Source organism: Lissotriton helveticus, chromosome 11 (assembly GCF_964261635.1).
Source record: "Lissotriton helveticus chromosome 11, aLisHel1.1, whole genome shotgun sequence".
Lineage (NCBI taxonomy): Eukaryota > Metazoa > Chordata > Amphibia > Caudata > Salamandridae > Lissotriton > Lissotriton helveticus.
This window is the reverse complement of record NC_136072.1, coordinates 227208963-227221398: the sequence shown is the minus strand read 5'-3', so window position 1 is coordinate 227221398 and position 12436 is coordinate 227208963.

Genomic DNA, 12436 nt, shown 5'->3' with positions numbered 1-12436 from the left:
TGAAAATGAATTATGCATGTTTAATAGTTTTTTACATTACATTTATTATTTATAAATTTTTTTTTAAAATAGATAATTCTAGCTATGTTTTCTTTAATTGAATTAATAATGTAATTATTTTATATTAATTTTCAGACATTAAAAAAACGATATTTTTATACAACTATATTTTTAACAACGATATTTTGGTATCAATATTTTGGTACTTACCTGTATGGAGATCGGAAGTTGATATTTTGTCCATAGATATTTTGACCACGATATTCTGGTACCTCAATATTTTGACTGACGATATTATGTCAGTAATCCACATTAACCATCTATTATACAATTCATGTGCCACACCATCATCTATATCAATGAATTATACTAGTACTGGATCGGCAAAGACAATCTGAAGAGTTTGGAAAAATACCTAAATACAATTAAATAGATAAAGATAATCTCTAAGAGACAATGTTCGACCATGATTAACCCTTGGCTTTCAATCACACCTGGATCTACGCAGGTCGGTCCTGACTAACATTTGTCGATTTTAAAGTAGAGATATTATATGACTTCCAAGGCACCTCATAAAAACTACAAAACATAAAAAAATTAAGCATGTCCTGTGGAGCTTATCGTTGCAACCACAGGGCATTAGGCTCTGACCCTTGCTCCCCCCGTTAGGGTAGGCAAGTAAGAGATAAAAAATGTTCAAGCGAAACCTGGTTAATAAAAAACAGTCATATCCACTTTTGATCCATAAACGATACGACGCGGTTGACTGCATACTTTTCAATATGATGTGCCTAAGGGTGCTGGACTTCCTCAGCACACGTTCTTCTCTTTCCAACATCTGTTTTCTAAAGAATAACTCCTTCACCCAACAGAGATCCTTCCTACAAATTGTTACTGGGTTAGTAAATAAGTCTGCCCTACCCAGGCTCATAAAACAATCCCTGACATACTATGCTAAAATGGTCATGTGATCAAGGATCAAACAATCCTTTAAGATCTCTTTGCATAGTACAATCCCCTTCCTAAGCCAAGTTTTCATCCATAAAGAAAGGGGATGAAAAGAAAATGTCAGAAAGATAGGCCATACGCAATTCTTCACGTACTACAAAAGTAGAAGTATCCTAAGGCACACATAAAAGCTGTCTCAAAAGTTGTCTTCTACAATCTGCAACTCGTCATGTGTAGTGTAGCCCCAGTTCTCATTGCCCCAAGTTACCTTGGAGATGCACTTGGCCCTGTATATCTGCAAAGGAGCCGCAATTGGTCCGTTTCCTGGGGCCAATTCACTTTTAACCCTGAGAAGACTTACTCCAGGTTATTGACACATATGTTAAAAAGAAAAGGGGCAAAAATACAGCCCTGTCAGGCTACTCTTTGTATTGAGAATAGACGGATAACCTTAAGATCTTTTGTGTGAAGAACCACCGCATTAGTATCTCTATGGAGATCCCCTAAAAAAGAGCAATATCTCTATCTACTCCAATGGACAGTATGATCTGCCAAAGCTTAGATCTATTAACGCGATCAAACACGAAAGACAGATCCAAAAAGGCCAAGTGGATGGAACCAGAAAGGGTAACGCTATACCTATTAGGGATCATGCATAGATTCAGATATTGATCAACCATTGATCATCCAGGATGAAAGCTGTTCTGACCCTCTGATAAAATATTGTTTTCGTCTGCCCATCCAGAAAGCCTATCTAATAAGATGCGTCCAACCACCTTTACCACCGAATCAAGCAGGGAGATTGACCTGTAACAATGGGTGTTCTGTAACAATGAACTATCTCTATCTCCCTTATCAAAAACAGGGACGATGGTAGATATTGCTCTGGTGCCGGGGGACCAGTTACAACTGCTGCGTTAATGATAGAGGTGAGGGCCGGTACCCAGATATCTATATTAGCGATATAAAGATTGAGTGGGATTCCACCGGGAACTGGGGCCTTGTTTTTAGACAACCTCGCTATACCCTTTCTCACTTCCACAGCTGAGAATGGGACAGTGAGTTTCCCTTCAACGAGGCCTCGGCCCACCATCAAAGCAGAAGAGGACTGAAACATTTCCTAAAGGTGACATACCCAGTCATCTTCTGTAATATGAGAGTCCAATGGATTAGCAGTATTCGCCGCCAAAAACGGACTATTTACAATGCTCCAAAACTTTGACTGCTCTTCTGGGTGCTAGCCTCACTAAGGTCTAACCAAGCCTTGTCCTTTAAAACAGCCTTATGTCTTGCCAATTCGTCCTTGTACCGGCTGCAACATTCCTTGAATAAGGGGGATCCCTTGCTTTAATAACTAGTGCGTCCTTCAATTTCCTAGATGCACGGGAACAGTCAGAAGCAAACCATCACGGGACCGTATCATAGCCGGAGCCTTCAATAAGGTTGCTTTAGTGATTGAAAAAAACAGCAAAAGCCTCCATTATATATAGTGGATCAGCCTGCAGGTCTAAACAGATAGCAAACTCCTATGGCAGTGAGCAAACAAAGACTCATAACAAGAGACTAGGGTTATTGGTGCATATTTAAGTCTCCTACAAACATTCACAGCTTTCACAGATCCTCTAACCCCTCATGGTTTGTGCCAACAAGGGCCAACGGGTCGTAACACACAATAGATTGTGATCACTAAAAATGCTCAAAAGGATGGTAAAATCCAAGATCTAATAAAAGAAAAATGTGGAATCAAAAATAAAATCAATAAATGTCTCCCTCTCCCTCCCTATAAAGGTGGGATTAATATCCTTCTTTTCAGGGGAAAGCTTGCTCATGGCTGAAATTAGGTGAAACTCATTCACAATGGCATTAAGATTACCTCCCTGGTGGGCATCTTCCAAGTGAATGCCTGTCATGTGTGGGCAACCCTTGACCTTAAGACCATCAGACCTCGAGTCCCCACACAGATGGACATTAAAGTCTCCTACAATCATGATATTAATACAGTGTAAATTATGAGCTCTCAAGTTTCTTAAAAGGAACCCAACAGGGAGATATTACAAAAGTCTGGAAAAGATGACATAGCATAATACAAATCAAAAGCAACAACTTACAAGACCCACTAGAGAATAACAGGGCCTGCAAGGTGGACATTTCTGTGGGCAACACATCAAGGCTTCATTGTACTGCTAAAGAAACAAAAACAGTCAAGCCCCCCTTTGATCTGCTCACCCTCTTAAGTGTGTTGGACACAAAAAAGGTTTTACATCCCTCCAAGTAGAAACAATTTTCGGTGGCCCAATTTTCCTGCAGGCTTATGAAATCAAACCTTCTTAGAAAGGACAACCATACAGGGTCAGTCAACCTGCTCTCCAAGCCAGCATTATGTCAAGAAATAAAATCACATTCCTTGCAATCCAATGACACGGAACAAGAAATTCGGAAAAGTTCTGCGCTGTAGGGAGAATTGGCTCTGAAGAGACTTCTGCCGGCAGTCAGTCGCAACCATCCAAATTATTCTAGTGCTGCAAAACAGGTTGAAAGAGGTATATCAGGAGCAACCTGAGATCTAGTAGATAACACTCCTGAGAACATAGAACTCACAACTGCAAACTATAGTCAATATTAGAGGGTGCTTTATAATGCTGTGACTCTCTTATGTTTAACATTATTTTTCTCAACTAGGCAGCACATCGCTATTTACCAATCTTCTGTTAAAGTCTGATAAATCCTGGGTGGAGCATCTTTGCTTAGAAGACAGGAGCTTAAAATAAGATGAATGGGAAATTGCCCAGCCAACAAACAGGCAATATATTTTCCCACAATCTACTCCCAGCAATGCGCTCACCTTCTGTATACCACCAATGAATGAGAGAGGGCCATGCTGCTGAGGTTCAGAAAGGCCTCTCTACTTAGCCTGCTCTGTTTTACCCTGGCACAGTAGGGAGGGAATTGTTCAAGCGTCCCTGCAATGGTGTTTCTTCTCAATCCTTACTACATTTAAATTTTTTTTGCAAAATATTAAGTTAGTTATACTAAGTTATATCTCCTGCCCATTTTGAATGCCCATACCTTCATATTTTCAGCCCTTTTTTTATGCAGACGCTAAAGAACTTTGCAACATATTTTGCTGTTGGATAATATTTGAAAAAAATGATAGTCGATTGTCGCACTATTACGCATTTTTAATGTTTACATTTTTTTTAATGATTTTACATTGACTGTACTTTTATGATTAAGGGCCATCAGCTAGATTCATGAAGCCAAATTGCGATCGCAATAGCTGCGAAATCGCAATTGCGAACGCAATTTGACAGAAAGGAATTCAAGAAACAGAAAATTCCAAAAATGCGAAATCGCTAAATAAAAATTGCGACTTCGCAAATAAATTCACAGAATCCTGGAGGATGGGCATTTGCGATTCGGAAATTGCGAAAAACCATGGATTCTGCGAATTAGTTTGCGAAGTCACAAAATAGTCGTAATCGCCATCCATGAAAAATCGCTATTTGCGAAATACGAGAAAATCACAAATAGCGACGCGCAAATTAAGGAAAACTCAAATCAGGTGGTAACCAGTAAGGAATTTTTTTTTTTTCTTCAAAAAACAGTTAACTAACTCCCAACAGGTGCAGGGCTGGCCAAACACATTTAAGGACATGCAGCTGGAGCCTGGGGATTCCCACAATGCCTGGACTCTACATGCTGGTGAGGCGGCGAAGGCTGCAGCGAGCTGCACGGAACAGACGGAGGATACAGGAGTGGATATTCTGCCAGCGGGTCACCCTTCTGGGCCAAACCAGGGAGCAAATCTATGCTAAGTACCGCCTGGGTGGGGCTATGATAATCAAGCTCATCCGGGACCTAGACCCCCTGATGCAGCACCCAACAAGAGGCCAATGCCGTGCCCACACATGTGCAGGTATTGTGCTGCCTGCACCTCCTGGCCTCCGGAAGCTTCCAGGGGATGGTCGCTGTTGCAGGGGGGATATCCCAGCCCACCATGTCCCGCTGCCTAAGGAGTTTCCTGGAGGCTATGCTGACCCGGCTACACCACTATATATCATTCCCCACCAGCCAACAGGACCTCAATGAGACCAAGCTGCAATTTTACAATGTAGCTCAATTCCCACACGTCATAGGATGTATTGAGTGTACGCACATCCACATTTGCCCACCTGCAGAAACGGAGTACATGTACCGCAACCGGAAAAGCTACCACTCCCTCAACATCCAGATGGTGTGCAATGCAAAAACATTCATCACGGACATTGTGGCACAGTACCCGGGGAGCACACATGACTCCTTCATCTTCAGGCACAGCGGCATCCACACACGACTGGCCAGGGGAGACTTTGGGGAAGGTCACCTACTAGGTAAGTACACATGCCCCAAAATTGTACACTGTGATCATGTAGCTGCGCAGAACAGGCACTCACCCTCTGCTCCTTTCATTCAGGTGACAGCGGCTACGCTCTCCGTGAGTACCTCCTCACCCCATACCTCAACCCTGCAACACCACAGCAACGGCGATTTAATGCATCACACATACGCACAAGGAATTGTATTGAGAGGACATTTGGCCTGTTGAAAAGCAGGTTCCGCATACTGCACAAGACAGGTGGGGCCATGAAATACGATCCTGAGGTCTGCTGCCGCATTGTGGCCGTGTGTGCAATCCTTCACAACATTGCTAGCAAGCGCAGGATCCCTGTTGACATCTCTGGCAGTGAGTCTGAAGGGGACCACCGCCCACCTGCACATGCGCGTCATGCACGCGGGGAAAATCCTGCTGAAGGACACAGACGGTGCAACCAAATCACAATGAACTGTTTCTAGTGCACCCACTCCCCTCACCCAACACTTCACTCATGCATGACACTGGAAATAATGACATGAGTCTGATGTACTATTATTGAATAAATATTAATGTTGGTTGGGGGCGCTAGAGGGCGCACGAGCTGAATGGCCGCACTCTAGTGTGGCTCCGGCTGCCTGGCATTCTTATCCTTCCTGATATCCTTTAAAACTGCGCCCACCCGCCCGAAAACGGTCTGGGGGATTGAGATATATCTAACGCATACTCTGTCTGAGTTTGGAGATCCTACGACCTTCGGGGACGGAGCTAGATCGAGATCAGTCTGGAGCGGGAGAGACCGAGAGCTGAGACCTCGCTGTAAGCGGCGTGGTGCCGCACGCAACGCCCAGGACGGACACGAGGCGAATAGGCCGCACTACGGCTCGCGCACCTCCGCCTGGCGGGCCTGGCCCTTCAACCTCGCAGTGGGACCCTACCCCGGCAGCTTGCTTACTGCACTGAAGACATCCTGTTGTACAACTGCAAGGCATCGACCTATATTGGACTGTAGACGTCGGAACCGACCTGCTGCCGAGGTTGCCCACGCGTGTGCTTCCTAGTAGAGCGGCTTGACACAGCGGTGCGCTTGTTTGCTTGCCTGGCATGGGGAAACCAGATGCCCGGCAGCCCAGGCTGCAATTTGAACCGGCGGCGCACAGAAAGGGGTCGAAGCAGACGGGGGATGGTGCGCCGCCGAGAAGCCCGGCGGCAGAGGTTACCCCCCTGGTCCCGGAGATAGCAACTATGCTTCAGGAGATGCGGCAGGGTTTCGCCACAGTCGTGGACAAGGTGGACCAGCTCTCCGCCCGGATGGATGGCATCGTCCAACGAATAGATGTACACGACGAGCGGCTGACGGAGGCCGAACGCCGCATTTCCGAAACGGAGGATGCCGCAACATCGCAGGCCACGCGACTATCCCGCATGGATAACATTTTACGGGTGATCGCCGCCAAGAACGAAGAATTGGAAGCGAGGGGCAGGCGGAACAACGTCCGGATTACGGGAATTCCGGAATCCACAAACACGGGACGTATGGAGTTATATGTAGAACGTTTGCTCATGGCCACCGTGGGAGAGGAGGCTCTCTCCAAACAATTTATAGTGGAGCGGGCCCATCGTTCCCTTGGACCTCAACCTCAACCTGGCACTCCACCGAGGCCCATAATAGCGCGCCTGCTGAACTATCGTGATCGTGATGCGGCGTTGAAAGCAGCGAGGGCGAATCAAAACCTAAACTTTGAGGGAGTGTCCTTCTCCATTTATCCGGACTTTACTCCGCTTGTTCAGGAACAGCGCAGGAAGTTTCTGGCAGTGAAACGAAAACTGAGGGGACTGAGCGTTGACTATGCTTTGCTTTATCCTGCCAAGCTCCGCGTGACGCACCAGGGCACGCAACATTTTTTCTTGAACCCGCAACAGGTCGAGGAGTACATCAAAACCCTGCCGAAAAGGGACAAAAGAGCTGCACTGGCTGATGGCGGACACGATTCTGGTGCGGAATGAACTGGGTTAGTCGCCTTCGTTATTGCTGACTCGTTGATATATGTTTTCTTTTTCTCTTTGGATAACTGCTCCTGATATGGCCCCCAGGAGTGTAGGGCTGGGTGGTGCTGCAGGTTCTGTAGCGTGCCGGGCCCCCACCCCCCCCATGCTGACTCACTCGCCCGGACAAAGACGGTAAGAATGGCGGCAACTGCGGTGAGGAAAGGCGGGGGTGGACGACGGTGCACCTCTAGAACCCCGAATGGGTGTGCCCCACTGGACTTGCTTAATGCACTGTTACTGTTGGGTTGTTGCGGGTTTAATCGGGGAGGGGGGTGGGCACAGGGTACTGGCGAGTTGGGGGCGCTTCAGTGGGTGGGGGAGGGGGGAAGTTTTTTAAGGGGTCAGTTAGTGCTGATCTGGTCCATGTTTTTCGCTTTCCTCGTACTGGGCCTGTGGCCCCGAATTATTACTCTGTGGTTACCGGCTCCTCTCTCTCTGTGTCGCTACTCGAGAGGGGACAACTGGGAAGCCTCATGGGTGGCACTGTTCAGGGGCCTGTTTGCTGACTGGCAACGGTTACGTTTTCTAATGTTCGATGCCTGGGTTTGCACTGGGTTTATGTTTTCGTCATGTAGTCAAGCGTGTGCACGTTTACCTCTTCGACCTTCCACTCGTCCTGGGGTGGGCTGGTCTCCTGTCTTTGCTATGTGGGGGGGATTAAGGGACTGCCATCTGTGGTGGCCGGAGTTTCTGCTGGCCGCTCGTAATTCTAACTGTGTGGACTGTTGGTGCAGTCGGATTGCTCTATTATATGAAAAGATGTTGGGATGGGGGACACTTGTCTGAATGTACTTACTTGGAATGTGCGGGGCCTAGGGGATCATCGGAAGAGACGCCATGTTCTGGGGTATTTAGACAGACATAATGTTCACATAGCGTTTCTGCAGGAGACGCACTTTGCACCCCACAGGTTGCCAGCCTTTGGTGGCAGATGGGCCTCGAGTACTGTGTTCTCCTCGTATTCCTCCTATGCCCGTGGTACTGCAATCCTGATTAAAAAGTCAACGCCCTTCACCATGGCTGGCATGAAATCAGATATACAAGGGAGATATTGCCTGCTTTGGGGCAGATTGGGCCGTGTGACGGTCACCCTTGCGTGTTGTTATGGCCCTAATGTGGACGACCCGCAGTACTTTGAGTCACTCTGGGCTGCTATACTGGAGGCGGGGTCACAACACATAATATGGGGGGGGGACTTCAATGTCACTGTGAACCCGACCCTGGACCGCTCACACCCGGCCCCACATCACTACACGAAAGGGCGGGAGGTGCTGCGCGCCATTTTGGAGGAGAATCACCTAGTGGATGCTTGGCGAGCGCACTGCGGGCCGAAGGGGGAGGGAACGCATTTTACGGCGCAAGCCAGGTCCTGGGCCAGGCTTGATTATTTTTTTCTGTCCACGCGCATATATGCCACTGTCACATATGCCAGACACCTCCCCCGGACTTATTCGGACCATGCCCCGGTTCTAGTCGTCATGCGCGGTGCTGAGCTGGGCCCTCCTATTACCGCGTGGCGCATGCAGGCAGCAATGCTGTTGGATGAGGAATTTAGAGAGACGCTGCGTGATGAATGCTTAGATTTTTTTGCGAGAAATAAGGGGTCTGTGGATGCAGTGGAGACAGTCTGGGAGGCCTTCAAGGTCACGCTACGGGGTTTCTGCATTGCGAAGGGCTCGGGGGTACTGAAAGCTATCCTGAACCGTTTAAAGGCGCTGGAAATAAAACTAGGCCGGGCGGAAGAGACCCTCCGAGCGCGCCCCACTAGCGACACTCTGGCAGAGATTCGGGATTTGATTACTGAATATTCCGAGGAGGCTGCACGTGAGGCAAGATTTAGACATAAATACTGGGTGGCGCGGAAATATGGAGAAGGAGATAGGCCTGGGAAGGTGTTGGCGGCTACGGTCCGGCTTGCGAGGGCGCCTACTACTATACTAGAGCTAGAAACAGCCGAGGGGCTGCTGCTCCGCGACTCCACGCACATCCTTAACGAGTTCGTGGGCCATTACAGTAAGCTGTACACCTCTAGGGGACTGGGGGGCCCGCCGTTGGACGACTACCTCGCGGATGTCGCGCTTGGTTGGCTGAGTGACGCTCAACAGGCGTTTTTGAGTGCCCCATTTGAGCTGGACGAGGTGAAAGAGGCGATTATGAGTATGCAATCAGGCAAGGCTACAGGCCTAGATGGCATCCCTATTGAATTCTACAAGACATACATTGAATTCATGGCCCCAGTACTGCGGGAGGTCTATGAGGACGCTCTGGAGGTGGGGCACCTCCCCGCATCAATGAGAACTGCGCTTATCATTTCTTTACTCAAGCCCGGGAAATCTGCATCGCACTGCGACTCCTATAGACCCCTCTCTTTGTTGACGTGTGATGTGAAAATTCTCGCAAAGCTCATTGCCACCCGCATTAGCCTACTGCTGCCTAACCTGATCCTTCCGGATCAGGCGGGCTTTGTTCCGGGGAGGGCTACATCCCACAATCTACGCACCTTTTTTTCTGTGTACGACTCTGTGCATGAGGACCTGCCCATGGCGGCCATCTTTTTGGATGCCACCAAGGCGTTTGATTCCCTGGAGTGGGATTACGTCGTTGGGGTACTGAGCCGCATGGGATTCCCGGCTATATTTGTTTCCTGGATCAAACTGCTCTACACACGACCCACGGCCAAAGTCCTTATTAATGGGCAGCTTTCCCCTGAATTTGAGATCTCTAGGGGTACGAGGCAGGGGTGCCCTCTATCCCCCCTGCTCTTTGCAATCGCCACGGAACCCCTTGCTGCCAAACTGCGGCAACATTATAAGGATAGCGCGCTGCGCTGTTTCCAGCGACAAATACTCATCTCCATGTACGCGGACGATATCACACTGTATGTCCGGCACCCTCGGGACAACCTACACCCCATACTTAGGGAATTCATTAGATTCGGGACTCTCTCGGGAGTGCAGATAAATTGGACCAAGTCGTGCATATTCCCACTCACGGCGGCCACACAGGCCTTCCCATTGGAATATCCGCTCACTTGGACTGAGGGTGATTTTAAGTACCTTGGGGTTCACATTGAGAGGGACCGGGAAGCGCTTATGAGAGCGAATTATGGCACTGCCATTAGTAGGATTGAAGACCAGGTCACGAGGTGGGTGTCACTTCCCCTGTCAATGGCGGGCAGGGCTTCTTTGCTTAAAATGGTCGTACTGCCGCAGCTGCTTTACCTGTTTCTCAACATACCCTTCCATCCTGGTCCATACTTCTTTAAGAAACTGAGGTCTGAAATGCTCAAATTGGTGTGGGGTGGAAAGCAAGCTAGGCTCCAATGGGAGATCTTGACACGGCCCTATGTACGGGGAGGGTTCGGTGTCCCTGATTTTGAACTGTACTTCAGGGCGGCGCAGGCGCACTATGCTTACTTCTGGGTCAGACAGCCGAGATACATGCCACAACTGGCTGCGGAGCACTGGCTGGCGCACCCCACGCCTATCGAGGGAGCTCTGTATGCCGTTGTGGAAGGGAGGGATAAGACCCCGAACACTTTATCTAGCACTATCACGGCCTGGTTACGCATTTGTGCCTCCCTGGGGCTGCAGTTCCTCTACGCTCCATGTATGCCCCTGGCTTATCACCCACAATTGCAGCTGCTGCAGGAAACTGGTTTCCAGCGTTTACTGTCTAAAATCCATGTCCGAACGTGGGGGGATCTATATCATGATGGCGAGTTCCGCACGAGGGATCATTTGTTTGGTACCATACTCCCTACCTCACTAGAGGTGTTTTACTACATGCGCCTGCGACATGGGCTGCAGGCCCTTACACCTGACTTTCCGCGCGAGCCACCGATCCTCATACCCCTGCAACACATGATGCAACTTGCGAATCCGTGCAAGCTTGTGTCTACGTTGTACAGATCTGTTAGAACACACACTGACTTCACCACACTTCCTGCCAAAGCGAAATGGGATCAAGACCTGCCTGCCCCACTCACCGATCAACAATGGGAATTTAGCTTACTGCAGACAGAACGTGTCTCCTCCAGCAGCAGGTATAGGATTATTCACTACAAATTTGTGCACCGATTGTATTATACCCCGGCTCGATTACACAGGTTTGGGTTGCGAGACACTGATAAATGTGATAGGTGTGGAGCCCCTGGAGCTGACTTTCTACATCTTGCCTGGGACTGTGCCACTGTACGGCAGTATTGGGATCTGGTATTTCAGGCCCTCTCTACAATGATCAATGCTACGGTGCTGCCGACTCCTGAGATGGCACTGTTGGGTTGGGTCATACCCCTGCAGGCGGCACACCGCAAGTATGTCGCGTTAGCCTTGTTGCTGGCCAAGCGGAGGGTGGCCTGTAGATGGGGCAGAGGAAGGGCGCCCAAATTTAAGGAATGGATACGGGACCTGGTGTATTGTCAGGAACAACTGCACACATATGCGGAGTTGCTGCCACTGTCATCCAGGCCGACTGATATCTGGGCCCCGCTGCAATGCTACCTGATAACGGAAGCACCGAGTGATGATGAATTGTGATCTGTAACGTTGTTCTAGGTGTGATGAAGACGATGTGTTGAACTGCTTTGGACCTACCTGCAACTTTGTATGCCTTGTGACTGCACTATGCACTTTACCCCCCTTGCCGTATCTCTGAACAGACCTTGTTGTTTAACTCACCTGTGTGCCTTACCCACCCATGGTCCACCTGGTTGATGCGGGATGCTGTTCCCCCCCCCCCCCCCACCCCCCCTCCGAAATCTGCTCGTTTGTGGTACGCACACTCATGACGATGTTGTTTTGTTTGTTTTCATTGTTCTCTTTGTTAACCAAACAACGATAAAAGTAAGACGCATTTATATGCTTCCTTTACATGTACTGTTACTGCTGCCTTTTTTTTTTCTGTATACAGCCCTGCAACACAATATTGATTTTTTGCTGATGTTTATTCGTGATTACTGACATGTGCTATAGCAGCCGGCCTCCGGGTTGTGGCAGTATGCTGTGTATACTTAACGGTACTAAATAAACGTCTTGCACCGAAAAAAAAAAAAAAAATATTAATGTTGGTTGCACAATAATATGGCAT